At 31.0% G+C, this 10,933-nt stretch overlaps 1 non-coding gene across 1 annotated transcript; it reads left to right on the forward strand.

Annotated features, from left to right (window-relative positions):
* The first annotated feature begins 10,492 nt into the window (after positions 1-10,492).
* On the forward strand, positions 10,493-10,618 carry LOC149575135 (U6atac minor spliceosomal RNA). The gene has a single exon (XR_016361121.1). It is a non-coding gene; the product is annotated as a U6atac minor spliceosomal RNA (small nuclear RNA).
* Positions 10,619-10,933: the final 315 nt, after the last annotated feature.

The following is a 10,933-nucleotide window of genomic DNA, read 5'->3' on the forward strand; positions in this document are numbered from 1 at the left end:
CCAATGTATAAAATTCTTGTTTGTTGAAAATATCAAATAATGATTAAGTTTTGATGGATTTTTTTTTCACTCTTTTAATATTTTTTTGGGTCTTTTTTTAAGTTGAGATTTTCTAGCTAAATTATTTAAGGCTAATTCTAGTAGTTCATATCTTTTTATATTATTTTGTATTGGGGTAGAAAATATCATTATGATGGGAAGGTCTATAATGACCATGGATATAAGGGTTTGGCTATTCTTGCTTATTTATTTATCTTTTTAAATGTTCTTATAGAGGTAGGAGCTTCTTATATGAGGATAGAGAGTTTTCCTATGAGAATGGCTTGATGGTATATTTTGATGGTTGTACATATCTTTCATTTCTTGATGTTGAGGATGGAGAGAGGTGAATTTTTCTTCTAACATTTCTCATTTCTAGATTTCCTTATTGAGATAGAGATGGTTTCTTTTCTAGAGAGTTTTCAACTTGTAGGAGGAAAGAATAACAAGGGTTTCTAATTCATGAGTCAATGATGATATTGTAGTTTACTTCTATATAGATTTATTTCTATATTCAAATTTCACCCCTCTTTCTTTATCTCCTCTCATATCTCCCTATGTCTTTAATGAACCTAATGGTCCAAACAAAAAGAAAACCCCAAATACAAGTACAATAATCAAGTTTAATTATAAATATACTAACAAGTAAGTCATCTATATTTATTTTCATTAGTTGCAGTATACAACATAAAGTACTAACTTGTGCATGGAAACATCTCAAAATGAATATGAAATGGAGAAGTAACTAAATTTAATACATAAGTTTTACATATCACAATATAATATTTTTCATATCTTCTCTTAAAAGGAATTTGTGACCCAATTAAGCTTTTCATGGGTATGTAAAATACATCACTACAAAAATATTAAAACCAAATTACATATACAAATTAGCAAAATAGAAGAGATACTTATACAATTAGAACAATATTTTTGTTTAAAGATTGTATTAGTTGAGATTTCTCTCTGTTATTGTTAACTTTTTTTAAAAGTTTGACTATGAAATGCCTTTAGATAAAAGAGATAAATGCTAAAATGATCAGCTTGAAATTTTGGAAAAGTTGACAGTTTCTTCAACTTTTTAAATTAAAACTCAGATTGAAAAATTATAGATAAATCTTTTAATAGAGTGTAACTAATTTTTCATAAGTTAGTAGATAGTTAATCAATTGTACTCACAAATAGTTCCTTGGACTTTGAGAAGTTAAAAATTACATTTGATTTCTATGATAACATTATAATCTGCATTAGAAAATATGAAGCTGTGTCAAAGAGATTTTAACATTTCATTTGTGAGTTATTTTCTCTGATCAACTTGTTATTGGATAAAACCAACTACATCATCTTTATCTTCACATGATTTTGTATACAAATCTTATGATTTTGATCACTCAAGAGAGACAATTAGTAGATACTTCCATAAGGTCTTGAGGGCTATCTTAGCACTCCATGTTGACTATATGTTGCCCACTAAGCCAAAAACTCCTCAAATTCCTGGGAAGGATCATTTTGATCCCTACTTCAAGGTACATCTCCTATTGCCATATATTTGTTATGTTGATTATTACTCATATTAATATGTTTTTTAATGAAAATTCACGATTTGTAGGATTGTATTGGAGCAATAGATGGAACCCATATACTAATTACTATTGATGTTGACAACCAAGCTAAATATCATGATAGAAAAGGAAGCCTATCACAGAATGTTATAGGTGTGTGTTCCTTTGATTATGAGTTTCAATACATTCTTGCTGGTTGGGAAGGCTCTATAGTAGATAGTCATGTTCTTGCTTTTGCTTAGTCCAAATCAGATCCACTAGTAGTTCCCCCCAGTATGTGCAATCAACTTGTTAATGTTTAGTTCCTTTGATTTTATGAGAGATGTGTCAAGGTTATATCAATATACTTTTGGTACATTTGTGTAGGTAAATTTTATTTGGTTGATGTAGGATATCCAAATGTACTTGGATTTCTCACCCCTTATCCGTGTAAGGAGTTTTGTAGAGAAAATTTGATTAACTCTCCATGAGAGTTATTTAATCACCAACACTCATCACTTCGAAATACAATAGAGTGTACATTTGGCATTATGAAGCAACATTTTCCTATCTTGAGGCATGCAACATTATATCAAATCATGACACAGACTAAGAATGTCTTAGCATGTTGTATCTTGCACAACTTCATTATGATAGAGGATGACATTCCTTGTGAAGTTGAAACTGAAGAGGATGAGCATGATGGGATAAATGTACCCATACTTGAGACATATGGGATGAGTCAACGAGATAGAGATGATTGGGGAAAATTTTGAGATGAAATAGCTCGGAGGATGTGGGAAGACTATAGAGCGCGAGCTTAGTTGTAGTTGGAACATTACATTTTGTTGTAGAATATATATTGGCAGATATTTTTGATATATATATTGATGGGTAAAAGCACAAACCTGTGTCACCCTTTTGTAAAGGAAAAGGCTAACAAAAGTATAACTATTCAACTTCAATCAACTAATACTAGTATTATTATTTAAAATTTGAAAATGAAGTAAACTAATGAAATGTGTAGAAATGGAAGAAGTTTAGGATTATAATTTTTAATAATTATTTGGAATAAGAATTGATGTATTTTCCTAATTTTTGTAGGTAAGTTTTAAGTTGTTGAAAAATGCTTAAAATTAGGGATCTAGTTCCCACCACAAAATTATATGGAAATAAACTTATTTCCCTTTGATCTTAGACTATGTTTTAGATAACATATATAGCTAGAACAATCAAAAATAAAAATTGGCTTTAGATAGCTATATTTTCTCTTTTATAATGATTCAAATTTCAACTCACCTAAAATCGATAGTTTTCATCTCCCACCACATTTTTCAAAATAAATCTATTCTGACTAGAAAAAAAAATTATACATTCTAGAAGATGACTCTTTCATCTAGAATGTAATATAATTTTATAAAAAAATATTGATATGATTTAATATTTTTTCCTTTCTCAAAATTGACATCTTTTCGAGTGTTAAAATACATGCATGTAGAATTTTTTAATTACAATATACTATATCTAATTAAAACACTATAAATTCTATATGAGAATATTCTTGACTTTGAGATCTATAAAATGGTGTTTATAAGTTATTAAAAAAAATCATAAAAAATAGTAAGAGTTAAAATGAAACATCATTTTTCTAAAATAATTTTATTTCTTTAGTAATTGGATACAAACTAGTATAAAACATGCATTTAATAGACATTTCCAATTGGAAAAGTGTGAGACCATATATAGCTTAACTAAAGTGAATTTATTTAGATCATATGTTTAAATAAAACTATTTTTTAGATAAAAATACTCAAATTCAATCATTCTGATAAGTCAGTCTAAAAGCTGACACAACTTTGTACTTTTACCCTGACACGTGTGTTATTTCAAATGAATGAATAATATGTGACATTTTCATCATCATTATAATGTGGTTGTAAGTATATTGAGTAGTGTGAGTTTGTATGATATTTTTTTCTTTGATTTGTAATTCAATGCATACGCTATTGTCTTGTGACTAGTGTCTTCAATGAAGGAAGAGTTGGTGTCAAGAATTTTGAGAGATTATAATGTATGGTGCTATACAATCTCTAGTCACATGACTGATTGTGTTCAGAAGACTTTGGCCACATAAGCTATTTCACTTTGTTTTATTTCTCATATTTGTGTTGTATTCTATTTTTTTCCACATCTTATTTGTGTTTTGGGATATGAAGATGTGTCTCTAGAATATAATGCATGTATATTTGAGCTAAACCTCCTCTTAGATTTGCAACTATTCTAATTTTCTATCTTATAGTTCTTCAACTATTCTAATATTGTAGTACTCAAACTCTCTAAATCACTAAAATCTAATTCAAAACATTGATTGAGAAACATCTTCTACTTATCGGTTGATGAGCTTAAGGGGCTTTCTAATGAATGGTTCACGAGGTACAATGTTTTGTGAAGATTTTCCAAATGGATTCCAAGCATAGTGGGTGTAACCATGGAGGAAATTTATTTGTAGTTAAGCATGCATAGTACTAGGATGGGTGACCTCCCAGGAAGTATGGTGCTTCACCTAGATCTAATGAGTGCTAAGTGTTCCATTTATTCTCATGAGAGATAGATTCATGTGTGAATCACCAAAAACTACACAGTTAAATCTTAATATTTTATAAATATTAATCTCATTAATAACTTTGAATATCTAACTAATGTACAAATGTCATGGCAATTGCACCATTTTTGAGGTATGGGAAATACTATGGGATATTTTATGGTGGGTGCCCTGGAGAAGCTCCATGTGATGGGCTTGATAGCTGTTGTATGAATCATGACCATTGCATTGGAGATTCAAGCTATCTTAGGAGCATTGTAATACAATGAATTGAAACAAAACAGAAAGAAAAATGTTGATAGTAACTATTTATCCCACATTAAAGGGGGGAGTATTAAAGGGGAGAGCCAAATCAAACTAATAGGAATAGTTAATTGTGAAGTAGGTTTGAAAATTATTTTAAAAACAAATAAATAATGCAAATACTACCAAAAATTCTAGTCTCAAGTATACACAAAGCTGCTAGTCTTAGGAGCATTGTAATTCAACAAATTGAAACAAAACATAAAGAAAAATGTTCCCTGATAGTAACTATTTATCCCACATTAAAGGGGGAAGTATTAAAAGGGGGAGTCAAATCAAAGTAATAGGAACAGTTAATTATCAAACAAGTTTGCAAATTATTTTAAAAATAAATAAATAATGCAAATAATACCAACATAGTACTTACTTTTCCCAATTGTTATTCAAATGAAATTTCCCATTGCAAAGGTGCATAATTCAAATAGAGAGGTGCATAATGTTTAGCCAAAGCATAGAAAGATCAATTAAATATTCTCTTTCCCTTCTATTTTTGCTAAAATCTCCTTTAAATTATTGTAAGAAGATCCACCTTTCTTGACTGCAAGTTGAGAATGCTTGTAAATGTGCTTTGTTTATCCATTGGCTAGGAGGAATTGAAAAAATATGTTACACGTCTTTTATTAATCTAATCCCAGGAGGAGATCCCTTAGCCTAGATACATAAGACCAGTACTGAACTTCATAACCGTATGGTTTTGCTTTCCCTGTTAAATGTGGAATTACTGAAAATTCTATGCTATATAGAATGCTAACATAGTTTAGTTTTTGCCTTAAATTAGAAAGGAAACTTCTATCACCAGTTTTGCCCTAAATTACTAAGGAAACTTGTATCCTTTGAAAGGCGAGATTTTGGGCACCTATGAAAATGTTCTAAAGGATTGTAATTATATATATTTAGTCTATAATATTTTCATTTTATATAATGTTAGATTGTTGTCTCCAAAATTTGGGAATTATTTTGTCATCCTAAAACAATGGCCTCATGTCTCTCTTTCATACAAAGTTAGAAACTAGTCAAAATTTCTCTTTACATTTCCCTTTAGTGAATGTCCATAACCATGCCCTCTTCCCTAGCTCCTTTTTTGGTAAGGTTGGTTGTAAGCTACCAATGGTTACCTAACCAATTTGGACACTTTTTTTTATGAGTTTAGTGAAATAATGTTTTAATGCTTCTGGAAATAATCATGTCTTTTTGGTAAGCTGTAATTGTAACATTCTAGGGGATGCCAAAATTTAGGACTTTCTATTGTATTTTTTTCACTTTGCATACATGTTGATAAGTTTAATGTAAAGAGTTGTGGATATATTACATGTAAATTGACTCTTGTTGAGGAATGGGCACATTTTGTATACAGACTATCGACATACCTCATTATAATTACAATGCCAAGTGATGCTATTTTAATTTTTTTTTGAATCATTAATGTGTTTGTAAGATTACACATCAACTCAAACAAATTTTATAGCTTCTCCACAATTTCTAATCACATCACTTGAAAATTTGGTGCTTGCATCATTAGAAATTATCTATTTTAATAGGTTTTCTAACAACCAAAACTTGCCTACTAGTGAATGTTTCCTATAGTGTCAAACATGTAGTGCAGATAATCTTGAAATGGTTACTCATATTTATTCATCATCTTCCTATTGGCAAGGATGGGGCCAAAAAAATAAGTATACCCATATACAGTTGCTTTAGTGAGAGACTTGAGCTAGTTAACAACCCGTGTATCATACTTGTTGCAAAATAATAGTGTTATAGTTTCTAAATTAACTTCCTTAGCTATTCTCTTAGAACTATTGATTTTTCACACTAATCTTTCCATTTAATAGTAGCCTTTTTGAACTCACCAACTTTCCTCCTCATTTCTCTCCCTTCTTCCCCTTTCATCAACTTTCTCACCTTCTTTTCCACATCTCCCCTTGTCACATTAGCATTCATTGAAATCCCAATCTTCCAAACCTAGCAAACAAAAGTCCTACTAATAAATTGCTTTGCATAGAAGGGCCATGAAAGCATGGGCACTCTTGCAAAAATGCTTTCTAATGTGAAGTTCCATCCATTGTGTGTTAAAAACCTTCCCATAGAAGGATGAGACAACACTTGTATTTGAGGCACCCAACTTATAAAGAAACCTCTTTCCTTCACTTTGTCCAAGAATCCTCAGGTAGAACAACAAAAGATCCTTGAATGAGGTTGTGATGAATAACCCACAAGAAGGCTAATTGCTTGCCTCTAAACCCATGCAAACTCCAAAAGCTCCTTTTGAGAGATGACTGCATATTCTCAATTATTATTTTTAAGCTAACTCTCTAGTACTATAGAGTCTCAAGATGACTCAATTATAAAGTATAAACCAACATAAGCCTCTCTATTTTCCAAATTTAGCCATTATTGTGTTAGTAAAACATTGATCAATTAGCTTGAAGAAATAAAATCTATCATGCATGATTTGCAGCAATATGATGAGGAAAAGATATAAGATAATAGCAATATAGAATTATGCACCACTCTAAGTTAAAATAAGGCAAGCCTTACCACAACTGAATTATTTTCAAGCTATTTGGGCTTCATTAGAGTATAAATAGGTGGAAATCTAGAACTATAGGCCTTTTTCTAGTTTGGTGTCCTGATTTTTAGTTAGCTATTAATAACCTTGAGGTAATGGCAATCAGCTACAATCAGTTGGCAAGAATAGTTGTTGTTTTATGAAATATTGTAAATTCATCTTTTATATGTAAATTCATTTTTCCATACACATTATTAAGGTTGAATATTATATGGTTGAGTATTTTTTACCCATTTTTGTTATGTTCCTTAGCATGGCTCAAGAAACACAAGTCAACAATGCACCTTCTACAAATAGGGTGCTATGGACTATGGATATGTCACACAAATTCCTTGAGTTGCTTCAAGAGCAAGTACAGCTAGGTCAAAAAGGTGAAGGTGGTTTCAAAAAGGAAGCTTGGATTTCCATTGAAAGGTGGTTCAATGATGATCTAAAGCAAAATCTGACCAAGGATAATTTGAAGAATAAATTGAAAACATGGAAAGTGGGATTTAAAGTAATGAAAGATTTAAGAAATACAAGTGGCTTTTCTTGGAATGAAGGTACACAATGTGTGGATGCTGAAGACAATGTTTGCAATGAGTTGTTGAAGGTAAAATGGTATTTAATATTCATTTTTTTAAAGTATAACTTTATATTTGTAAGTTTAGTATTGAAAGACAACTAAAAATTTCAATTATTTCTCAATTTGTAGAGGAAAGAATTCAAAAACACAAAAATGTATAAAAGGAAGCCATTCCAATACTATAATGAGTTAGCCCTCATTGTGGGAAATGACATGGCAAAAGGTACTACAACTACCATGACTCAAGAGATGGAGGAAGGGAACATTATGGATGAGGCCATCGATCTTGATGATGTTGGGGATTTTAGTATACAAGTTGATGCTGATAGTTATTTAGATGAAGATTTTGCTCAATCCAAACAATCAAGTGCAAGTGGTACTCAAAGAATATCACCATCTTCATCAAAGAAGGGAAAGATAAAGAAGGTGAGCATGGTTGGTTCGATGGATACCTTTTGTAAAGCCATGAATAGGATCCACGAGGGCATGTTAAATCCTTACATTTTCAAAGTGGATGAAGAAGATTCTGAATCTATTGGAGAGAAAATATATGATGCCCTTAAAGGAATTCTTGGGATTAGTGAAGATTCAATGATAAAGGTCTATGCTGATTTTTTGGTTGAAACCAAAAGAGCAAAAGGCTTCTTGAGAATGACCAAGGGGGAGAGAATCAAATACATATAGCTTAAGTATGGATGACTCTAGAGTTTTTGTTAAAACAATTTCGAATTACAGTGACCTTTATATTTGACTACTTCATAGCATGCGTTATGCATGCCTTACGATTTTTATCAGCTACAAACATATTTTTATTTCTCAACCTTTATATTTGACTACTTCATAGCATGCCTTATGCATCCCTTATCATTTTTATCAGTTGCAAACATATTTTCATTTCTTAGTGTGATTGTATATTTTTATCCTTGACTTGATTTCTAGTTGATATTGAAGATGTTTATATGAAGGATAATGTTTATGCACATGCTTGTTTCTGTGGTCAGCCTGAGTTAGACCACATGTAATTTTCTTTTACAGTTTTTGTATGATTACAAGCAGCCATTCGTTTGCAAATATATAGTTTAATTAGTCTTGAAAAATATTAGCTCTAATTTTTGGCTTGGTCTAGTATTGTATGCTCATTGATGGTAGACATGGTATCCTTGAACTCATTGTTGCCTCCAGTAATAGGCATAGCTCTCATGGCATATGAAAACCATGTGACAGTGCCCACTTGTGAAATCCTCCCTAACCAGTTTGAGCACAATTCACCATCCTTAGATGTGCGTGTAATGTTCATAGTAGATCTTCTTTTGTTGGGCTTTGAAATAGGCTACAAAAATCTCTTCTTCATTGTGCCTTACATGACAAGAAGTTTGAGAGTTGGTTTTCTTTTCAATTTTAGGATTTTTAGTTTGAACTATTGTAATCTAGGACATCTTATACAATTTATGGAACATTTTATAACAAAGTTTATAGTGACAAATTAACAAATTATTTTACTAGCTCAATTAATTTTTTTTGAAATGTTGGATTCTTTTGGAATCTAATATGTTTACTAGACTGTGAAGTACTATGCATGTAACTATATTAGCATCTTCTTATATCATTAAAACTTGCTATCTTACACCCTGCATGGATTTTCACTCTGAATTTATCCTTTTTCATCAGTGACAAAGGTTTTGGTCTCTAGCATGTTGTAGGATGGGCTGCTCCAATCACATTCTATGAGGCAATATCCCAGCTTCATGTGGCATGTTTTACATTGTATGTTTCTCATCTAAATAATAGGCTTTGCCTGAGCATTCATCATAAAATGACATGACATCTAAATCTTCTATGAAAATAAGATGCCATCTAATTGCTCCAGAATAAATTAGTGGTTATCTCGCAGTTACTTCTTGTGCCTAAAATAGTTTTTAGATTAATTTTTTAACATTTTATTCAATATTTATTACAACAGTAATATCTACATCAACATTACTAATGTTTGCATCAACATTTCACTTTAACTCTTGTGTTGTTTGGCTCCTATGGATAATGTCTTAATTTGGACAATGCCATTTTTTTTTTTTGGGTGTGCACAACATTATATTCTTTCTAGTCATTTTTTTTCTCATATTGGAAATATTTGATGGAAACATTGTTAGAGGTTATTTTTCCACTCTGTTGTAGTCAGTTCTAAACTTCAGCATAGATGTCATGACAACAGATGGATTGATTTCTTTCCATTCAGCTATTATTGAAGTCTAAACTCAAATAGCTTTTATTGCTTTTTAAAAGAACTACTTAATGTATTTTTTATGTTGTAGCATTGATGGCTTTAATCAATATGCCAACATGTTGATATGGTTCTGGCCATTGTTTGTTAAAAATCTCCAACACACTAAAAAATCCTAGGCGTAAATTTTGGTGTTGCCCGAATAAGAAAAAGGTTGTTATTAATTTTTTTATAAATTAGCATAATGAATAAAATATTATTATACTAGGAACTAATGAAGATATTCTATTGTAGGGACATAATGGATGTGGATTCTTTGAATGGGCTAGTGATGCACAAACAACAAGTATAGTGTAGAATAATGGAGTAGACTGCAAGTGTTGCAATAGTCAGAAGGCTGAAATTTACTTTTCAAGATGTCTTGTTTGCCTTTTAAATGCATTATTTGTTGGAAACATATGTGAAAAAATGCATAGGTATAATTTGTATAAGGATTTTTATCAATGACAAAATCACTTAGGAGGACTTGATATCTATTATAAACTTTTGTTAAAATTATCTTTACAAATAAATCTTATCTTTAGCCTTCTACATAAAACTATGTTCAAATATCATATATTTAATTTTTTTTTTAATATTTAAAACTAAAATTTTTGTGTTCGTCTAAAAGGAGAGAGGTTGACATCTCCCTTGATAAGGACAAGAATAGTCTTTGGACTTTTCTTCACACACGACTATCAATCATTGGCAGTTCTTACCCAAAAAAAATAAAATTTAGTTTTGATATTATATTCAAATTTATAGTTATATTTAACATAATTTTTTATAAAATGAGGACACTCATATTGTTTCTGGGGGAGGTGATAAAGAGAAGCAAAATGATGATTTAGCATTTTGAGTGAGGAGGAAAACATGGGGAAAGCTCCCACTCCTCTTAAGGAGACTAAGGGACATGATAAGGAGGGACAAAGCCACCATACTCAAGCGGAGCTTGGTGAGGTGGAACCGTTGGATGGGGGGATTCATATTGATAAAGATGGCCCTGTTCCACACACCATTTTTGATGATGCGAGTGACTCCCTGGTGAGGGAAACCA

Source organism: Cupressus sempervirens, chromosome 2 (assembly GCF_028749045.1).
Source record: "Cupressus sempervirens isolate cs-2001-9-10 chromosome 2, ASM2874904v1, whole genome shotgun sequence".
Classification (NCBI taxonomy): Eukaryota; Viridiplantae; Streptophyta; class Pinopsida; order Cupressales; family Cupressaceae; genus Cupressus; species Cupressus sempervirens.